Source organism: Poeciliopsis prolifica, unplaced genomic scaffold (genome assembly GCF_027474105.1).
Source record: "Poeciliopsis prolifica strain line A6 unplaced genomic scaffold, Auburn_PproV2 SCAFFOLD011, whole genome shotgun sequence".
Classification (NCBI taxonomy): Eukaryota; Metazoa; Chordata; class Actinopteri; order Cyprinodontiformes; family Poeciliidae; genus Poeciliopsis; species Poeciliopsis prolifica.
The window spans coordinates 9,896,053-9,918,800 of NW_026562386.1; positions in this window are offsets into that span (position 1 = coordinate 9,896,053).

The following is a 22,748-nucleotide window of genomic DNA, read 5'->3' on the forward strand; positions in this document are numbered from 1 at the left end:
AAAGCCTGTTTCTCTCATAACAGGGTTCGGTTGTCCTACAATTTTAAGATGAGTTCCTGGTCCACATGAATCAAATTACTGAATTACCTCCTTAGTACTCAGACTAGTTCTTCAGAGTCCTTATACTTTGAGTCAGGTGTGTTGAAGCAGAGATGCATCAAAAGCATTCTACTTGGCTGAGCTGAATTACAGAAATCAGTTCTATTTGTCACAACCTGACTGACTAATTATTTGCCCCACTCTTCATGTGAAACTATTGTGTGTGTTTTTATGCAGAAAACAGTGCTTCTAAACTCTCAACTTCTATAAGTTGACCATCTGAACAAGGTAGGGTGGATTGTCAGAAATCTGGTTTTTCAGTCAGAGAGCAGAAATATTAAAGTCATCCTGCTAAGTTCTGGTTCGATACAGTGGGACCAGCGGCTCACCGACTGCTTCCCTTCCTCTCATTATTTTCTTTTCCCCTGAACTTGTAATAATAATTCCACTCTGCCATGATGGCTGTGTTTACTATGTTGCTGTAAATCACACAAAACCCCACGACACTGCTGTGGGAGGCGGAGCTCAGCTTGGTGCGCTTTGTGTCCGAAAACATCATCAGGTCAGGCATTTGTTTTGTTTCTATTTTATCTTTTACCATTTTTGTAATACTTTTTTCAGTCATTACTGATTTGGACAACAATTAAAGAATACAAAGCATAAAAAGATTTTCTTAATAACATATTACACTGATGTAGCATCATTGTTTTAATCACTCATGAAGAACATCCAGTCAGTTTCATCTTTAATAACAATTCTTGTAGCCGGAAGGAATTTTGTTGAAGTTTTAGGGAGAAAAAAATTAGGAATGTCATAAAACCCAAACAAATTCATTGCTGATCTAACTACTGGCCATATTGTTGCTGGAACTCAGTATAATAGATATAGAGTAATCATTTTGATAATTTTCCAGTCTTCCTTTCTTGAAATGAGAAAATCATGACATAGTTGTCACAATCTGTGCCCAATATATCATATCAGATGCAGATGTACTCCTTGAATAAACTGTAATTCAGAGAAAAAAGCAGTTCTTGCTCGCATAACTGACATTCACTGTACCATTACGAAGACGTGAGCAAGGCCACGCTTTTATTTTATGATGCAGATGTTTATCAGAAATGAGTCACAGCTCCTTGGAACTAAAAAGCTACGCTGTAATGTACCGCCATTCTTCTCAGAAGCCAGATGCAGTGCTCCTTAATTTAATGTTTTCATGACAACTTTTAAATCTCAGCGAAGCCACAGCGTTAGCATATCCCTGAGGTCAGATGTGGACCACCGCTCCAGAGTTTTCCGTTAGGAGTCGCATTCAAGATGTTGCAGTTTCGTCCTGACATGATAAATCAAGCAGTTGAAGTGATGCCTGAAAATGATCGGCTTGAACAAAAGTCTGACAACAGGATGTGCAGATGGACATCTTGCACATGACAGCACTATGGTGCAATTAACTTATTTTGAGCTGAAACAAAATACTGGAATTAGATTATGACAGCAAGAACTGCAAAATAAAATGACTTGCAAAATTATTCACACTTAATGAACCTTTTCAGATTTTGTCACCTAACAAACATAAATACAAAGATTTTACAATTCTCCAAAAGAAAGTAGCACATCATTAGGAAGTAAGAGAAAGACTATTGTTTTTATTACTTTTTAAAATAAAATCTGAAAAGTCCAACAACCACAGTCAGCGTACACATTTTTATTCAGCACCCTATTTAATAGTTAACCCCGAAACCAAATTAAGTAAATAGTAAAGTCAGTTCTGAAGACGCCAGAGGTTGTTTAAAGAACAAACAGCATCAGGTCAGGATTAAAGTTGTGGAGGGTTAAATCAATAATCAGAGAAAGAGTCAAGAGTCAAAGAAGGCCAAAATAATTCTTTGTGGTTTTCCACAAGCCACGTGGAAGATACTGCAAACATGAAAGAATATGATCTGATCAGATCAAAAGGAAAAAAAAAATCCTTTTTGGCCACACTAATACTCCATACCACTCATGAAAAATTATGGTGGGAGCATCTTCTTTCTTTTGAAGAAAAATATCCCCATTTATTTATTCCAAATAATTGGAATTTGGTTTGAGATGTTGGCAAAATGAGCGGAGCTACATGCAGGACAATCCTGGATTAAAACCTGTCACAGGTTCCAAAAGTAAAAATGACACCTAAAGTTCTGCAAGAGCTAAAGCAGAATAGTTTTGAGCAAAGTGGACTTGTGTGTTAAAATGGCCAAAGTATAAACAACAAAAAAGTTGCTTAAAAACTTCCTATCACCTGCCAGTATCACTATGCTTAGGCTTATTTTGTAAAGTTCTTTGCAAAGGGGTAAAAATGTTATTCTATAGAAGTGCAAAGCTATTCCATAGAAGCACATGTTAATGTTTGCAGCAGTGAAAGGTGCTTTTAAAAAGTATTGACAGAGGGAGGCTCAATAAATTTGTATGAGTAAAAAAGTTTGATTTCTTTTTTTTTTTTTTTTACATTTTCTTTCCATTTTGTAGCTGTGAATTACTTTCTGCAGGCCCATCCACACAAAATTCCCATAACACAAATCAAAGTTTGTACTTATCATGTGACTACTTTTGGAAGGCACTGTATTTTTTGCAGTTAAAACTAAAAATGAACTTAATAAACCAGAGCCAATTACGGTCAACGAGTGCAAGGCCACAGGCCAGATGAGTCAAACCATACATTTCAAAAGTCTGCTCAATGACGGAAAGAACTTACTGCTTGTAAAATGTGGAGTGATTTTTTTTTTCATTTGTGTTTAATTAGAAATTCTTGAATCAAATGTAAAGAAAAAACAAGAAATTATGCATGATTAAGAAATAAAACGATTTTAGAGTTTTTGGAATAAACTTTTATTGCATTGTGGGATTTTTACACAAACAATGCTCACATATCGTAGGTTTCACCTCCGCAAAATACAAGCAGTTAATCAAAAGCTTTTGGTTAGGTTTCAGCGTGTGAAAAAAATTGTAAACTTAAGTTCTTATGGCTCCGTTTCACTCCGAAACACTCAGGCATGTGTTGACAATAAACTTGTACTAAAAGTACAAGGAACTGCTGCAAAGCAAAAGCAGAGCTGTTGAGGATTTTAGCAAGCATGAATTGTATCAGTTGTCAAGTGGCATTTCTTCTATGTTCCCTGATGATGTGGGTTGTCAGCTGAGCTGTGCAGAAGTGGTTCGGGATGTAATAAGAACCAGAAGGTTCACAGGTCATTTGGGAAGCAGTGACAACATTTCAGTCAATGAATCAGCTGATGTCTCTGTAATGTAAAAATTAACTATTCTCTTTGGATTTGAAGGTGACCGAACTACACTACTTTGCAGCACTTCCTTCGTAATTCAATAAGGGTTGGTTTCCTTACTCTGGCGTCAGGAAAGGGAAATCTTCAGTTCTGCATGATGCAGAGTTCAAATGCTGAGTCTTGCAGAAGGTTTCGGATATTTTACTCATGTGCTCCGTGTTAGACTAAGGTTGAGAGGCATTTGGTCTGTCGCCTAATGTGTTCATGTTGGCACTCGCCGACTCTTACGAATGGGGGCCAGATGTCTTAAGCAAAGCGGCTCACAGAGTGCCTGTGCTCCTCCGACAACCACAGTCAGCATACACTCAAACTGGCACCACTTAATGAGTCACACAATTGCTTCAAAGCAAAATTACATACATTTAAACCTGTCTTACACATCAACCGAAGAGGTGCAAAAAAGTGGGTCTACCTTCAATTCACAGCTGAATGAAAACCACAAAGACAAAAAGTGGGACATGTGCAAGTTATTATGTGTACACTTCTTTCGCAGAGATGAGAGCAGCATGCATAAGAGGAGAGGTTGGAATAATCTCTGCATGGCATATTTGTATGATACCAGACTTTGAAACGGAAAATCAAAGCAAAGCCTTTTAGAACAAAATGTGAACTTTCTTGCTCTACCTTCATGACCAGGCATGGTAAATAATCATCATTTCAGCTGTTGGTTCAGCCCATCAAAGGCTGCGTTGCTCCATTACGCTTTCACAGGTGATCACAGGAAAGTCGGTAGACACGCTTGGTGAATAAAAGCAGACGAGGAAAAAGTAGAGCCTGAGCTGCTGACAGGGGAGAAAGAGGGCAGAATGTTTTGGCATGTAAAAACCTGCACTCACATATAAGTGAATATAAGGCTGTAAAACCTTAATACAACACTTGGGAACCATAGAAAACGGTGGTGTACGGCCTGTAGAAGCAGGCTGAGGGCCACCATATCCTCCAAGCTGTCCACAGCAGTGTGGGTGGCTGAAATTGTGGCAACTAATGGCATAATGGTACAATCATGGTGGAATTCATGGGAAACAATCAACTTTTACTTTATTTAACAGGGAATAAAGAACAAATGACGCATTTCATCAAATAAAAACTGCCTCAAGTCAATTTTCTTTGCAGTTTTTCTGTATTTCCAATTAAATTTGTCTATTTGAAATTATTTCACTTTTCATACTTGTTAATATTTTTTGCTGCGGCTAGCAAATTAGATGAGGGTTGTTTATATTAAACGTAGATGATTTTTTTTTTTTTTTTTTACTTTGCACAGCACTTTGTTGCCTTTGTGTGCAGCACTTTGTTGTCGCTGAGGTTGGTTTAATGTGCTCCATAAATGAATAAATGAAAGAATGTTTGTTTTTATCCTTCTTATAATTGTAGTTATACCACATCAGAGTCCGTCTTTGTAGTACAGTGTCATCATCATTTCCACAGTTGCATTCCCTCAGACCTTAAAGCCAACATCCCTTTAGAAACCACACATTTTAGCACATTAACCCTCACTTAATCATTATCATTATTATTATTGTTTGCTCAAATTGTCATTGCTGCTTTATGTTGCCCCTCGTTTCTCTGTTATGCCAACCCCTGTCTGCTGCTGTTGGGCCTGAAAAGTGCTACATGCAAAATGACAGATTAATATCAGTAGCAACAGCTAACACTTGAAAGCACTGGAAACACCCAGAGAACAAAACACGCAGATAAAATGACACAAGTAAAAAAAAAAAAGTGAAAAATCTGTCAGCGACTACGTGGCTCATTCTAACAAAAGAAATGACCTAATAAATGCACTCGCATACTTTTGATGAATCCTCTGGATTCCTGAATCTCACCATGCTCTCATGTTTTGCAGCTGTGTAAAAGAGTTGACTAAGGCTGTTGCTGGACCTTAATGTCTTCCATGCTTGTGGCAAACAGTGTGTCCTGCATTTCAATGCAAAAGAAGAGAGGAAGATGGAGGAAGCAACACTTGGTTCCTTGGAGACTCATTGAGGCCCAGTGCCACTCTGCGTGGACCGCGCTGCACTCAGCTGCACCTTGAAGGAGGTTGATGTGCGTTATCGTAATGACCAGCTGGGCAGATGATCTGAGGCAACAGGCGCTTAGCAGTGACATTTACACAATTATGTGAGACGAGGGCCAGGATGGAGTAATGCGAGCAAGTACGTGGGCATGTGAGTGATAGAATGTGTTTTGATTGTGTGTCGACTCGCGGGGTTAAATTAGGTAACCTGTCACGTATAAATCCGTTTGTCCTTAGCATGTGCTTTACAGACAGGCCATCTTTCTCTGGCAGTTCTTGTAAAAGCGTCAGCCACAAGACGCCAAATGCAGCCAACACATTCTCTGAAACGCACGCACATGACATGCGAGTTGAAATATTTCTCTGCGAAGGTGGTACAGTCAAACACACACATGTGAGCGCACGCTGGACCTGGCGCATCAACTGCGAAAGCCGCCTTCCTCTCCCACTGCGTTAAAAGTGAAACCACACATCTGGAGACCCGGCCGCAACAAAGGCCGCTGTCCCCTCCTTCTCCTTCTCCTGTGCTGTCTTCATCATCCTTAGCCCCATTATAAATCCACCTCGCTCTGTTTTGCAATTATTCCACACATGCTTCTGCAACAAAGCAGTAGCCAAGCCAAATGACAAGCAGAACAGAGCAATAAATTAGGACCTGATTCGTATTTAAATGGTTTGCTCTCTCATAATTCTTGCCACTAATTTTGTGCTGGAAAATGTGGCAACAGTGCTCTTTTCCATGTGCTTCATTCTCATTAACACCAAGTTCCTAAGCAACACAGAAAATACAGTGCATGTTTAGGATAAAAACAAAACATTGGTTTCCTTTTTTGTAATTTAATTTTTTCTTTTTTTGCAAGGGGAATAAATGATCCAATGGCTTTGTAAAAAATAGTTATTCATGCATTCTTTCTGCACACACACGCACACAAAACATCTTTATTTAACTAGGATTTAAAAAAGCACTGAAGCCTTTTTGAGAGGAGGGATTTGCTTAATCAGTAATAAGCACAAAGCATTCTAGTTTATGTTGCAGCAATAAGTTACGATAATTTATAGCGATTATCAAATTTTAGTTGCTCTTGTAACAATTTAATGTGTTTCAGTAAAGCAAAGTTCTAACTAAAAGAGTAACTAATTGATAGATTGATACTGATGTTGAGAAATTTCTCAGACTTGTATATTGAACAAAATTACTACATATAGTCAGCTTATTGCAAACTTAAAACTAGTCTAAACATGTAAATTCTTTGAATTAATACTTTATATATTATGTACTAATTGGGTTATTTTTTGGTTGAATGTAAACCTTGTAAAGCAATAGGATACTTGGCATGGATGCATGTATTTGGACGTTTTGTTTTCCAACAAAAATGCAGATTACCTATCAAAATAAGAGCTGTAGAAGAGAAGACTGAAACAAAATGAGTGGGATGCTTGGTCAGAAAGAATTATTTGCTTGTCTAAAAACTCCATTCATAAAGTTTATAGATTTGTTCTGAGGTAGACTTTCATCCCACTTGTAGTGGAAACACCGAAGCGTCCAGGAGGGGCTGCTTTTAGAGGCTGTGGTGTTTCAAAGGTCAAGATGTGATGTGTTCAAGTGCACTCAGATCGACTCTCAACAGAACAAGTTTTCACCCAATAAGCCGCACGGCAATCTGTGCAACTTTACTTCTTTGTAATCAGAACATGTAACGCCAGCAGGGGTAGCACAAGGACAGCAGAGAGAACTGGAGCCTCGACCCCACCCATTGCTTGTCACTCAGCTGTACCCTGCACTTGTTTAATCAAGCAGGCATGTGGCATGGTGGGGCAACTGCCTGGCTGCATAAGCAGCTCCGCGTCCTGTGGTTTGTGCTGGGTTAAGACAGGACGGATGTGGCATCGGTGGCAGCCTGTCTCAACTTGTTCCTGGTATGTTTGTTTTGATAGTCAGCAAAGACCCCATGGGCAGACCCTGCCTGCCCCGGCTGATCCAAAAACATAATACATTTGGTTTTCAGAGACAAAAAAGGAAGCCACAGCATGCTTCAAATATGGAGAGCTGTTTCCCAAGGAATTTTAAAAAGGCTTTCTGTCATCTTAAAAAAAACTCATGCATTTCAGCCCAGTACACTATGTTCATGGGCCTTGCCTTGAGTACCTGATACACAATATAACAAATGTTCCCCCAAGCAACACATCTGTAAAGGATGTCAATAACAGACTTTGAAATGTACACCAACACTTTGTAGACAAGAAAAGGCTTCTTTGGAACTGCTCCCTTTGGAGGCTCTCCCTGAAAGAAGGACCAGCGGGGTTTTGAAAAGCTGCCCATGTTTCCAACTTTTTCCATATGTAAATCCGCGATCCCTCCGGGTTCCATTTCTCACCGAGGTATCTATATATGGAGCCACTTTATTACGAACAAATCCTCTTTAATGTTCTTGTCAGTGGAGGAACAGCTGGAGTGAAGATAAAAACGAGGAAGCAATCTGCACCAGCTGTTGAAGTATTAATACAAAAATTAACTACTGTGTGTTGGTTAATTGCTTTCTGCTTAATGTGCTTTCAAAAGCCTTGATTCCTCTTTTCAGTTACACAATCACAACTGCGGCGGGATATCAAGAGGCCTGTGAAATTAAAGATTCCATTTAAAGTAGCAGCCCTCCTTCCCCCATTCTTCTCACGGCTCAGCGGTCATAATGGACTCATGTGTTGAATAACCAAAATGGTCACATTAGACACCTGCTACTGTGCTCTTCGTAGGCACAGATAGGAAACTCTCCCAGACTGGAGCAAACACAAGCGCTGCTCATCCGTCAAGAGCTCATGCAAACATTTCCATAAGTGGGGCCGTAAGTTTATAACGCAGCCCTTCGTCCCATTCCAGCAATCGCACGCCCACACAGCCGGCTGAGTGACGACGAGTGATTTCAAACAGCACAGCTGGTACATTCCCTTTAACTGCCATGCGTTTTATTTGCATTATTATCTGTTGCCACCTCACTCCTCAGATCCACACTGACGGAGGCCACATGGAAACAATTTAGAATGGCGTGTCCCTTTACAGAAAACAAAGAGGATGATTCCCCCTCCCGCCCTTTTAGCTCCATTTTCTTAAAGAGTCACAGCTCCCTTCCTCTGGAGCCCGCATACGCGCGGGTCGGCCATCCAGCACATTTAATTCTGCGCCGTAAAAACGGTAATCAGAGCCAGATGAAGTGGGAAGAATTGTTAGCCTTTATGTTTTTATGGGTAATTTGAGGTTAGTTATGCAAGATAAATAAGAAAATAATGAGCCACAGGCAGAAGCAGTAAGGAAGGTGTTTGCCATTTGGACAGTTTGCCACAATTACTAACAGAACACTAATCTTTACGTTTTATGAAAAGAGACAGATTGATTGGACAGTATTTTTTTCACTGTTGACCATTAGATGGCTTACTTGCACCACGAAGTTAAGGTCCTCACAGATCATTGTCAGGCCTTTTTGTTCAGGCAAGCAACTCTGGATGAGGCTAAGTCTCCTATGTGACACAACTGAGGCTTGCCACCTTGTCCTTCCTGAACCCTGTCAGAACATTATGTTCAAAACTGTTTGCTGTTGTGCCTTTCATAGCTATTGATACAACTTGAACTTTTTCACATTTTGTCCTGTTCCAGTCACAAACTTCTGTGTATTTTATTGGGGTTTTATGAGATAGACCAACACAGTGACGGAATCAGCAGTGGTTAACAGTCCAACTCATAAATATGCAAACCATTCCAGGACAATATCCAAGGTTGCAGTTCTTCTGCAATCTTCAACAAGTAATACATTGTTTGTTGCTCCATTCATCTTCTGATTGACTCTGAACAGCTTACAGGTTAAAAAAGCAGCCCACAGGATAATAGAGCCACCATGGTGTTTCACCACGGGGATGGCTGATTCAGGATGTTAGCATTCTACCAAACATAGTATCGTAAAACGTTCAACTCTGTTCTCGTGTGACTAGTTATGGCTGCTTCTGGCTTTTTTTTTTTTTTTTTGTAATAGCTTTCTCCTCTGAAAAGGACAGATTTATTTTTTTTGCTAGCGGTGGAGGATTGTTTTACAGCTATGCGCCACTTTGAGTTGGCCTGTCACAAAAAATCCAAATAAAATACACTAAAGCTAGCACGAATACTTTTTCAAGGTATTCAACCATAAAAATAGAAACTCCATCTACATTATCTTTGCGGCAATCAGTGAGAAAAACAAAGAGGATAATAAAAAATTAATTTGACTCAGTATCAGGAACATCAAACTTGGGAGCAGAGTCAGAAAGTGACAAGTCAGCAGATATAGATTTATAAAAAAAATCTGTCTAAATGTATCCTGGTCTGATGATTAAAAAAATGGAAAGAAAGCGGGAAATTGTGACCTTATCATACAGTGCGAGTTTCATATAAAAAACCCTCCTCCCTTCTGCTTTGATATTGCATGTGTTGAGAACATGGAGTCTGTATCTCTGCTCCAGCAGCACCACCTCGAACTGTCATTAAAGCGCATGTCCTCAGGTGGAAAATGACTTCTGTGGGGGAGCCTCTCCAATCATAACATGGATTTGCTCTAAAATACTCTGCTTTTTCTCAAAGCATCATGAATAAGTAAACGTTGACGAAAACCCTTAGCATTTTTTTCTCTCCTTTTTTTTCTTCTTTGGTTATCAGTCCTAATGCTTTTGCTCTTAAGATGCATATTGTGGCATGCATAAAACATTCCCCTTCCTCCCCTCCCTGGCGCCGCCGTGAAAGATGGAACTTGTGCTCACAGAAGTTCCTTTGCCGTAGAAAGGAAAACAGATGAATAAACACAACAAGTGAGTCTAAAAGTGTCCAAGGCATAGAGCTGAGGGCTAAAATTAAAACGTCTCCTGGCTTCACTGGCGTTTACATTGGTTCAATGAGCTTCATGCAATATTTTAATTCATCCAATTGTGACTGTTTCCCTGAAACACAGGGCTGTACGTTTAGACATGGCATTGATAGGTTTTTCACTTTGCATTGAGAGGATTAAATCAATTATGTTGATTCTGTATTTACTGCTTGCATGCCCACAGTCATTTGTAATTAGCTTATTGCTTTTGATCTGATGTAATGTGATGAAATGCCTGCGGGCCGCTCTGGGAGCCTGCTTGGCTGAAGCGACCGGGGTGGGCGCACCTTCCAGGTCCCCGCTGAAGAACATCCCATTGTCCAAGCGAGCAGAGAGGAGGGGCCGAGGGGAACGGGGCGACTCGCGTCACCGGGCGCAGACAGAGGGGCAATGGGATCCCCATCGGAGCGCAGGGAGGGACCACCCCCTGAGATGGCAGCGTCCTCTAAACCTCATTACCCTCAGAAGCTTTTCCCCTCACATGCATGTGTAATTACACCCAGTCCTGCCCCACTCCACCCACCCCCACGAAAGCTCTCACAACACCTGATACCCACAGGTAGAGCACCGCGCCACAGTCTCAAGGTAGAGTTGTAATGATAGGGCTCCAATGCTCAAGGGTCTGCTTAAAGTGAGTACCATTCTAGTCTGGCCACCCACATCAATCAAAGACCCCATAACACAGAAACTGATCATCTGTTTCAGAGAAAAAGAGCTGTTTATTCATGGAAAGTTAATTGTTGTGCCCAGCCACTGTTGTGCATCCAAGTCCACACAACAAAGCACAAAGGATGCTGGAGGACTTTGGAGCTGCCTGGAGGAGTGGACAGTGCAGGGACGAGGAGTCCTTTTCAAGTTAATTCTGTCAACCGTCTGTTGAACAGACGGATAAAGTATTTGGCTCAACCAACACAAGAATGATATGGACCTTGGTTATGTACAGTCTCAAGTGCTGCCCACTATTTTCCTCGAAGAAGAATGGCTCCAATGAGGCTTTTATCCAAAGCACCCCAATGGAACCCCACCCAAAGCATCGCTTTAATGAACCCTTCTTTTCCTTCCCCAAACTGGTGGAACAGGCCTGTAGCGCTTTGTAGACTGTTCTGTTTATGAAAGAGGTCAGGGTGCCACATATGGCCAACGCGTTAGAAAACACAACTCCTGCCGTGGCTGCTAAAAATGTATTGCGGCTGTCTGTACATGCAGGGGGAAAAAAAATAATAAACTCTGAGCGTTTCAGCGAGCGGTGCTGAGAATTTAATGATTGAGTGTTTGAAACTATGGTCAGATTTGTACATGAACAAGCTGGTAAAAAACACAGAGATCTTTAAAGCCTAACGATATTGGGTAGGACGTCAGTAATATACAATGTTGTTTGACTTGGCAGTGCCGGCTGCGTAGATTTGCCCAGGATAAGTGTGTGTCACACACCATATGAGAGGATATCAGGGCCGCAGTAAGCCGAAGGAAACTGGCGGTAAAACTAAACACATGCAATGACAGCCACAGGCAGCTGATGTGATCCAAGGAGTCTTAACTTCCAAAAGTCTGGCCTGTGGGGAGGGAAAGCAGCGTGACTGATAAGTGGAATAAAGAGTAGGAAATATGGATACCTTCCCCATCAAAGCACACTATTATGCAGCACTAAGGTCTGAATAATTTTAGTGCGACTCTTGTGCTTATTTCTCTTGGCTCCTCGAAGCTTCGCTTTGGCTCTGTGAGAGATTTGCGGCTCTCTGTCTCACCTCGGCAGCAAACAGACTCTGTGTTTAATAAGACAGGGGTTAGAGATTATGCTGTAGATTGTGGTGGCATTAAGAGCAATGCCTCCTGTGGGTTTTATTATCATCACGCCATCAATAACACCTCCTCTGACACTGAAGATAAAATCTTTGCAACACAAAAATGTGAAACCTCAGCAGACTCCGGCAAATGCAAAGTCAAGTTCAGCAAGGAATCATGGGATGTCAAAGGTTGTTGATCTTGGTTTTTAAACTACACTTTAAAAGTAGATTTGTTTTGGGGATGCTAAATTTAACTTTTATCAAAACTATAAACGAGGTGGTGAGTTTGTAAATTAAATGTAATATACGCTTTACTTCAACAATATACCCTAGTCAAACATTTATAAAGAAACACTGAATATTCTGGAATGATTCTGACCCCCAATAGGTGTTTATTAAAATAGAATGGATTCTCTGTATAAAATCTGTTTGTATGTGCATATGAATGTGATCCTCAGAGCCGGTTCAACACTCAACAGAACCCTGAGCAGAATTGGATTTGGCTCTCCAATTTCTGCTCCATGCTGGGATACATGTTGTGATAGTTCTGTTTGCAGAATCGTATTTCTGTCCAGACTCAGTTCAGTTCGTAAGCAGATTCTACTGCCATCTGTTTATCAACTTGTTTGCAGTTCTACTATCTATAACCCTTATAAACTGTAACCGCTTTTCTTTCTATAGTTACTGCTAATACATTTGTTCGCTCATTTAACTCATGAAATTATTTTCTTTTCTTTATTTGATATTTTTTAGTCTTGGAAGTCAATTTAGAAATAGATCCATTAACATGAGCACACAATTCTCGGGTCAGATTTAGCTTAGGCGGGTCAAGCACTCTTGATTTCCCCCTGCTGGCTCACAGGCTCAGAGTAGCAGCTTGGTTTGCTTCTGTTTTGAGTCATTTCTGTGTATGACTTGATCAGGTTTATTCGATATTGTTCAATCTGAGCCTGTAGATTTTAAATATATACTAAAGAAGAGGATACGAGATTGAATGTTTAAAATATATGCTTTAATCCATATTCCACATAAGGAGACAGATAGGATTAGTTTGAGTTAAAAGAAATCCTCATACAGTAACTGTAATGCTTTTTTTTATATGCACAATTTGAATATTATTTGGAAATTTACAAAATTTACTTGTATCTTTTGTGGTTAAACTTGTATTATCTCTACATAGAATAAATGCCTGAAAAGGATCCATCCAATTTTTGCTCCAATTTCAGTTGTTAAATTTCAGCAGGTTGATTTATCAGTGTACAGGACCTTAGTACATTGCACAAAGTTTAGCACTTCAAGAATTTATGTTTGATTCCAGAGAGACTCTGTTCACTCAACGCTGAAGAGACACATTCAATTACTCCTCTGCCAGCTGGCTGCCACCCCCACCCACTGTGGTGGAAATTCATATTTCTTATTACATTTTGAGATTCAGGTTTATTTAGTTTATGAAAATATTAAATCAATAAAACTTCTTTGAATAGCCAAAAAAACAAAAGTCCTGATAAAATAAGAGGCACCCGTTGGTGTGAGCTGAAGTTCAAGGGGGCATTGGCGGGTGCAGCGCTGGGTGTTGCTCTCCGACGCCCTTTCTTTACGAGATCGGGCCGAGTTTGTCGTAATCGGCTGTGACCTGTGACAGCGAGACTGTGTCCACCTCTCACTGCTGTGATCCTTCCTCACACCTAGCAGTTGCGGGCAATAACCAACCATAATTCCCTCTCCTGCTGGGCAATGAAAAAACTTCCCCCGCTGCTTTTTGTTTTTTTTTCCAGTCAGAAGGTCACGGGGCAAGGAAATCTTTGTGGAAAGTGAGGGGCTGACCGTGGAGGAGGAGCAGGAGGAAAAATTTAGGAGTGTGGGGGATTGCTCATTAAAAACAATAGAATAAAAACATGTGAAATGAGAAAACATGTGGTGTGTAACTATTGGAAGTCATCAACAACACAAAAATAATAATTAAAGTGCAGGGTGAAGAAAAAAAAAACGAAGCTGTCTTTTTGTGGCTTGGAGACCACTGTCATCATGTCTTAGGAATTAGGCAAACATATGCTGGTCTGCTGCTGTTGAAACCAAGGCGCCTCGTTCAGGCTGCGGTTTAGGAACATGAAAGGCTTTGTGGGATGAGCAGGAGGACTGGCCCTAATTCAGGGCCTCATTGCCAGGGAAGCTGGCAACAAACTGCGATTGTGGGACAGGGAAAGGAATTTGGTTACATATTCCAGCAAGGACCGCAGCTCCAAACAAACCAAAGCAACAGGCTGCTGAGCAAACCATTCTGTCTACATCCAACCATCTCTCCCTCCCCTTTTGCTGCTGCTTCTGTGTTCTCCCACCTGAGTGAACCCCAGATGAGGTTGAGGGAGGGAGGCAACAACGGGGTACAGGAATGCAAAGGGTCAGGCGCGAAACTGAAAATGAAGCTCTTCTATCCAGCCGGGATCCAGCCTCATGCAGGGCTGAAGATGCTGGCAGCACTCTCTCCTATTTGGAGTGAGAGTTTAGCATACAAAGCAGTCTTTGTGTTGTTTTATTGCAGCCACTTAAACTCTTAAAACTCACCATATATCTCTGATAGGATATACAGAGGTCATCCCAGTGAAAGGAAAACACAGACAGGGCAGCAATTAACAGGTCCGCATTATCCCCCAGGCTGCAGCTTTCACCGGGTTTAACACAGCATGCCATCAGTGTAACATGATCGACCCGACATATTGGTTAAAACTCTTCTTTTTCCACAGCCATTGCACAGTGAAAGCCCATATTTGGACCGCTTTCTAATAAGGAAACATTTCCTGGCATTTTCAGACATGCAGGGAATAGATTAATCATGTCTCTGTTGGGGCTACATGTGATTATGGTTGACTGTTTACAAGTTTTCTTAGATGTGCTCTGTGTGCCAGGACATGGTGGTAGAGCCTGAAACTCGTTCCCGCATGCAGCGGTCATGATTTATACCGAGCTGCAGTGCAAATTTAGTTACTTTTTTTATTGGAAAATACAGATGGGGGCCAGCATTGGATAAATACGTCCTTATCGGCATTTATTGAACTCACTTTACATCCATTTTCAAGGTTAGCGTGTCGGATGCCTAGTAGAATCTGAATTGTAGTTGCACATTTTACTCCAACCAGTTTGACACAAATCTACGTTATTATTTCTTTTTTGTTAATATATATAAACTTAATAGTCACTCCATAAGGCATGTATTGTCATCTCATTTATCTTCACAACTGGCTTAGATCCAACAAGATGCCAAAAATATTTCTAGTACATTTTATAAAAAATGTCACAGGCTTATTGTAAATTTTACATACTAATATGTAATGTCATGTTCAATTTCTATCATTTTATGTTGATTTTCCTTTATTGTTTGAGAAAATAAAAAAGAAAAATTGTCTTTTGATTTATTTAATTGATGTTATGTTTATGTTATATTTTACTTGGAAACTTTTCCACTTTTTATTTTATATGTTGTTATTTTCAATCAGCTTGTTAAGGTAACATAGAACAGTAGTGTGTGCCACAGCTAACAATAACACTGTTGAAGACCAAGTGTGGTGGCAGAAGGTTGCTCAGTGCTAGTTGTATCATTACTACTATGTAGAATATTTTAAATAATTTTTCAACTCCTCCAAAGTGTGCCTTTGATCATTTTTACCTTTTTATTTTTGCTGTTTTCATTTTGTTTTCTAAATTGAAAGCAAGAAGCCTGATGCATGACCCAAAGAAACCAACCTGCCAACTGAAAGTTGAAGCTTAAATTGGGACTCCCTGAGTCACCCGATTATTGTGTGTTATTGTCCATCTTTGGTGAGATTGTGTAACCTCAGTTTCCTGCTTTTGATGGCAAAAGGGCTAAACTGTGTAGCTTTCTGATGTTGCAGTCCATCTGCTTTCGGGTTCAGGAATGGTTTTCTGCATACCTTTGTTGGGTTATTGTTGCCTGTCATCTAGAACCTGTCTGCTGCTTTCTGGATGTTTTCCCTTTTTTTGTACAATCTCTGGAAATCCTAGTAGATCCCTCCTGCATTAACAACCATGCCACGTTCAAACTCACTTAAATCTCCTTTCTTCCCATTTCTGATGCCCGGTTTGATCGTCAGCATATTTTGTCCAGATTCTTAAATGCTGCCATGTGGTTTACAGGTGTTTCTGAAAAAGCGGCCAGAGAGTTTATATGCCTTATAGCTGGGGATGGAGTTTGAGGTGTCACTGTCGGTATCAAGCCCAACCAGTGGGAGGCAGCACAGACTGGAGGATAATAGGATTAGGAGTTCATGGACATACATGGACACACACAGGCACACACGCACACACACTCTTGCATGAAAAAGTTCAAGAAAGCGGATGAGTCATTCAAGTAGTTAAAGATGACCATATCACACATCTGGGGTGCAGCCCTAAATGGCCGGTGGCAAAGGAGAGCGAGCCAGAACTGGTGGCCTGAGAATCAGCTACATGTGGCATGCCGAGTGTAGTGCAGACCACATTCAGTTTGTGCCTGTAATCCTCTTCCTGGGAGAAATGTTTGGTTATGGTTAAAGACACTGTTATCCCACATTTTCATCCACTTCTAATTACAACATAGCTGAGGCTCGGCTGCAGCCAGCCAAACTGTTGTTGTTGTTGTTCCTGTTAGTTGACATTGCGTACCCCTCCCACATTGCATTCACATTCAGAGCGGTTCACACACTAACAACCAAGTCATTTTGCACCACTGCACATGCCCGCACACTGGAGTGTGCATGGTGTATTTAGGGGACCCTTAAAGTCAAACACATCAACTACTGGCAGGTTCAACACTCAAACACATACACAAAAAGAAAAAAAGACAAAACACACACGTGTCCACAAAGTAATCAACATAGTTGAGTGGTAACCATATCTAAGCCTGATATAGACACACAAATTTGTTTGGTGCCAGTAGGAGAAAAACGCGACCACTTCGAAAACCAAAGAAAACCCTCCAAAGCCCTATCTAGACATTTTGGTGGACCAAATATCACAGGTTGTACAAATGTGAGACATATTCAAAGTGGTGAAAGGGTGGGGAAGTCGGTAATATATCACTTCAGAAATAGCTTAGTGTGATACTTTGTGAAAAGCAAACAGCTAAGAGTGAAGAAAAAATACATTGTTTTAAAGAAAAACCCTGCCTCATTACCTCTGAAGCATTTTATCTGAAGAGCTTTAGCCTACCAGATGTTTAAAACCAAAACTACAAACATTAAAAACTCTGTTGCTTTGACATTGTAGTGTGGGATATTTCCAAGAGTTCTGTATTAGACATACACATAGAGGGAACAACACATGGATATCCTGATGATGCAGACACATAATAGAAGGACCAAAGCAGTTTAGAGTTCGACTCAGTGTATGCTGTATTGTACGCGCCATAACTCCTTAGCCTGTAATTTAATGATCGTAATTAAAAACGCCTGTGCTGTCTCACACAACGAGCAATTTGACTGAATCAACGCCTTTAAATCAAGAGCTCCCTTCTGTGACAGACTTGTGTCTCCCGAAGGAATCTGCCTTTCCAAACCACAGTCTGCAATCTCCACGTTGTTTTCACTCCTAATCACATGCTTTATCTCCAATTGCTGACTAATTACCAAGAGCTGGGGCTTATGGGATGGGGCCCAAAAAACGGCAATGTGATGTTTTTGTGGCTCAGCCTTTTTGGATTAGACTTATCCAACATTTTTGTTTTATTGTCTGTCAAACGTGTGAAACTAGGGTTAGATGTGAGATAGGTCAACACAGGGTCAACCATTTGTGTCTTCTTGGCAAATAATACTGAACATTTACAGCCATTTAGAGACTGTATGAATACACACAGATGGAAATGGTAAATGTTCAAATTTGGCTGTTTACAGCTGTTTATTTATTGACATTCACCTAAGCTAACATTCCAGAAAAGAATAGCATTACAAGCTCAGGTGGGGAAATTTCTTGACTTGATAACCGTTAATTGGGTACTCCAAATATCTGGTGTTGGAATGGTGCATGGCAAGAACAAAAAAAAAAAAAGAAAACATTGTTGAAAGGAAACCATAATGAGTCCTGCACGCAGTTTCCCAGCAGTCATAAAGAGCACGTACCAAATGATACAACATGTGAAAAAATGTGACCAAAATGAGACACTGCACATAAACCTAAACAGATGGTCCACAAGGTGACACACGGTGGTGGCGGCATCATAATTTGGGACCTCTTTTCTTCAGCAGAAGCAGCAGAGTTGGACAGAGTCAATGGGATTTGGGGAGCTAAATACAGGGACTCATCAGAAAAAAACCTGAAGGGATTGTAAAAGGTCAATGTTGCCCTCATTGTTTTGCAACAAATCTGCAGATGTGCAAAGCCGATAGAGACATACTGCAGAAGGCAACTGCAAAAGCTGTGAAAGGTGATTCTACAAAGTGTTCACTCAGATGGCCAGAATGCCTGCCATGCAGAAATACATTGAAGTTTGGAGTTGATTTGTGACAAGTTCTAAAAAAGTTTAAATGGTGTAAGATATTTCAAGGCACTCTCTATGCTGACCAGATGGGCTTATGTGAGTTTAACCCAAAGGTATGTTAACTGAGCAAAATCTTCTCAATAGTAAAGTATCAGCATAAATAAATAAATATCAAACCAGTATCTGTGAGTGTGTGAAACATCAGTCGAGTGCTTTCCTCTTGCTTTTTTATTCTAATAGTATGGAAAAAACTGTTTCTCAGCAATAAGAAGCATAAACTTCAATGAAAGAATTAAATGATTCATCTAAAACGTAGTAGCAAAGCGACGAATCTTCAATTGAAATCATTAATCACACTTTTTCTTTTGTGATCTCCCGTGCTATGAAAGAAGTAATCTGATGGCGCGCCATGCCTGCGTCGAAATGAGTGCGGAACACCTGAGGTGACTGACTCATATAGAGACACTGTGCAGTGTGACATGTACGATTCACCAGAGAGAGGGAGGGAAAAAAGAGAGTGCCTCTTAATGCCTCTGTTCACGATAAAGCGGCGAATTAAGAAGACAGGGTGTGTCATCTCATTCTCTGCCTCTCTCATCATAATCTCCCCTACTACGTTCAGAGAAAAGCTCACTGGAGGCCATCAGAGCAGAACCACCGCCTGGGACATCACACAGAGATCTACCTATGGCCTATTTTAACAATTCACAATGCATTCGGCTTATGGATTAACAGGCACCGTCTTGAAGCTGGAGAAGTGCAAATGAAATCGGTGGTAGAAATAGACGGACGCCTGGAGAAATATTTCTTAACTTATTTGGAATATTTTTTCATCATAATCATGACCTAAAAGTCAAAAGGGTTGAGTCAAACTATGATAAGCTCTGCTGCAGATACAAATATACTGACTGACAGATGAAAAAATTATCACTTAAAAAGCTGTAAGGATAAATAACATAAAAAAATAAATTGTGAAATATAATATGGTCGGAATGCTCTCTGGAAAGTCACATAACATGGTAAGTTTGACTCCTGATTTCAGTGACACATTTACATATGCTTGTCTACAGTAAACAATTACAGTGGCGAAAGTGACAGACTTTAAAGAAGAGACAGAAAGGAACCTCATCTTTATACTTCCATGAACCTCTTCAACAGGATGAAATAAGAAAGGGTAAGGTGGTCAAATTTTGCCACATGACAATGTCAATGTCAGCAGGCCGTGTCAATGACTTTAGATCACGTTATCGACCACGAATGTTAACTTAGGGTAACATTAGTCTTCTGTCTGCTGGGTAGTTAGAACAAACGTATCGGCCTATAGGATCAACTTAAACATTTTGACCAAAAATAGATTAGAAGGTCATTCCAGACAGGACAAGAAGCATTTTTGATTTCTCATTAAAGTTTTCCAGGGTTCTCTTTTGCAACTCTATAAATGTAATTATTTATTTAATTTCGCCATTTAACCAAAGCCCCAAAAACGACAATCAATTATAAACTGAATAATAATTTTGTTCTTCAAATCAATTTGTTTACCAATAAAGCCTTATTAGATCCTGTGATGTGTGATTTCTCCTTTTCATTCATTCACTCTTTCTCTCTTTCTTTCAACTAAAACTAAAAAAAATTAAGCATGACTTGCTTATTAGTCAGGGTTTGATGAGTTTAGTCTTTGCAACTGGTTCTATGGTAGCCTTAACTTTAAACAGTAGTCACTTTGATCCAGTTTTTGGTTGAACACATAACCAGTATGTTGGGTCAAACCAATAATCCATCCCCTCTGTGTTAAATCAACTGGGCCTGGATTGCTTCAAATTTAACCTCAGGCTGTTTTAGCCGAGAGATGTAAATTAGGTTGGTTTTAACAGAGTTGTTTTTTAAGTATAGCTATACCTTATGGATATTGTTATACATGGGTTTGTTGCATACAATAAAATGCAGTGTTTTTGATTATAGGTGACATAATTGATACAGTCAGAAAGTGGGTCCTACAGTGCACCACATAGATCCAAGGTGCCGTTTTTCCCATTTGTTTTTTGTTCTTGGTGAGTGGCCTTATCAGTGCGTAGAGTTTGAAACTTGGCCACCGTCCATCACGATAAAATTGTTGCCTGCTTTTAAGATAATTATATTTCTGCTGCTTTGATTCCAGTCCGAAGTAATAAAACACTTCTAACCCAAACCCCAAAATCCATCCACAACTACAATTAAAGTTAAAAGTGCAGTTGTTTTACGATAAGAGCTGCAGGGATTGCAGCCACCAAGCCCTGCGCCACCTGCTTCTGATTGGCTAGCGGCATGTTATTTTCCCTCACACATAACCCGGCATGCACTGGGGTTTATTTATTAGGAATTTAAAAAAAAAAAAGGAGTCACTAATCTGTGTTCGGTTCAGACAGCGGGCTCCCCTATACACTTGCACACACACGCATACACATCTGTGCACCAGCTGAGCAGGGAGCAGTCCCTCTGTTAGATTTTCACAAATCAAAGAGCTTGGAGTACTTTGGCACTGGTAAGATAGTTGTCCTTTTTTACAAAAGACAAACAAGCTAAGAGCTCGGGATGTGGTCCAAAGCCGCCTTTGACACAATGTTGAAATGAGAATTTGGCTCCGTGACACACAGTATGATCAGCATGTGTGAAAAAGCTGTGGCATACTGTTTTTTTTTTTTTTTTAGATATTGTCAGTTGTCCGTGGCCTATAGGGCGACACCCCACATTCTTCACTTTACGGGATCATTTTTAGAGTTGGTCATTGACTTCACACTACTTTTTGATGGACACTGGATCAGCGACCCATGGAAAATGTTACCTCCTCTGGATAGAAAGCAATTGATACTTCTGTTTTGTATGTTAAACAGATTTCAGAAGTCAGGATGTCCCCCACTGACATCCCCCAAACATCAGTAACTACACAAATAGAGTGCAGGAGGAGTTGATGACTTGACAGGCACTTCAAATGACTCCCCATTTGTCAGAAGAAGAAAGCTCCAAAACATGTAATCATTAACTTATTGTGCTGTAATGCTGCCGGTGGTAAAAGCAAATGTTAGGGTGCAAACAAAAGGACGATGAAGATGAAGGCCGTCCTGTGCTTCTTAAAATGATATTGAAAGCCATTATAAACAACACAGAGAAACAAATCACAGACATTCAATCTTTGCACCGCAACACAAATACAAAGTTTCAGCAAATGGAAACAAGACTCATTTGAGATCAAAGCTGTAATGGCTGCTAAATAACCAGAAGCTGTTTTCAGTTTCAGGCCAAACCAAACAGACATGCAAACACATGTGGCATAAAAAAAAAAAAAAAAAAAAAAAAAAAAAAAGACATTCAATACTCACATCAAGAATTATTGCAACATTTCATATGATCTGAGCATGCCCCCTTTTTAACCTTGATGTACTACCACCAAGCATCCCACTGTGTACAGTAATAGCTTAGCGCCTTGAAAAATGTCTTTTCCATGTGTTGTTGAAATATTTGTCTTGGCTACTGCAAACAGTTAATTTATTTTGCGGTGACGGTGACTATTTTTCAGGAAAATTATTTTGGATTCTGATGCATTTCACCCTTCCAATAGCTGACCTGTCATTAGAAAAGAAGGGTAACTTCTCAAGCTGTGTGGAATGTGCAAAATACGAAATATGTTTTCCACTAAACACAACCTAACCCCTCCCCCCAAAAAACAACAACCTTGGGCTTCATTATAAACCAGCTTGTCTTTCAATTGAATGTGCAGTAATTAAAAATGAAGGCTGCCTCAGAGAGAACACTGTATATACAGGAAGGTGGGTGTGATTTAAACCTTTCAGCTGGCGTTAAATGTACCTGTCACCATCAGCACGCTCCTTAACGTCAACTCATTTAGAAATGAGGAAAAATGTGCTCGGATAAATAAACACCCTTCAGTGTTCATGTCATTGGTCAGACTGGTGGGTTTGGGTGCACTTTGAGCTGTCAAATAAATACTTGATCTCTTGTCAAACTTAAATCCACCTCACATTCATCTATATCACATGTATAACTAACAAATTGAAAAAGTAATGCAATGAATGGGTATGTAGCACTTGAAAATAAAGTACACGAACCCAGTCATTACTTCAAAGAACCTAACAGCTTTTCTTTTTTTTTTTCCTCCTAGCACCAGCAGCATATTACATGTCCTCCCAACAGCAATTGCTGTCGTGTGCAGACCGCATGTGCCTCTTCTTCAGAGAGTGGTCAAACACGGAGACCTAA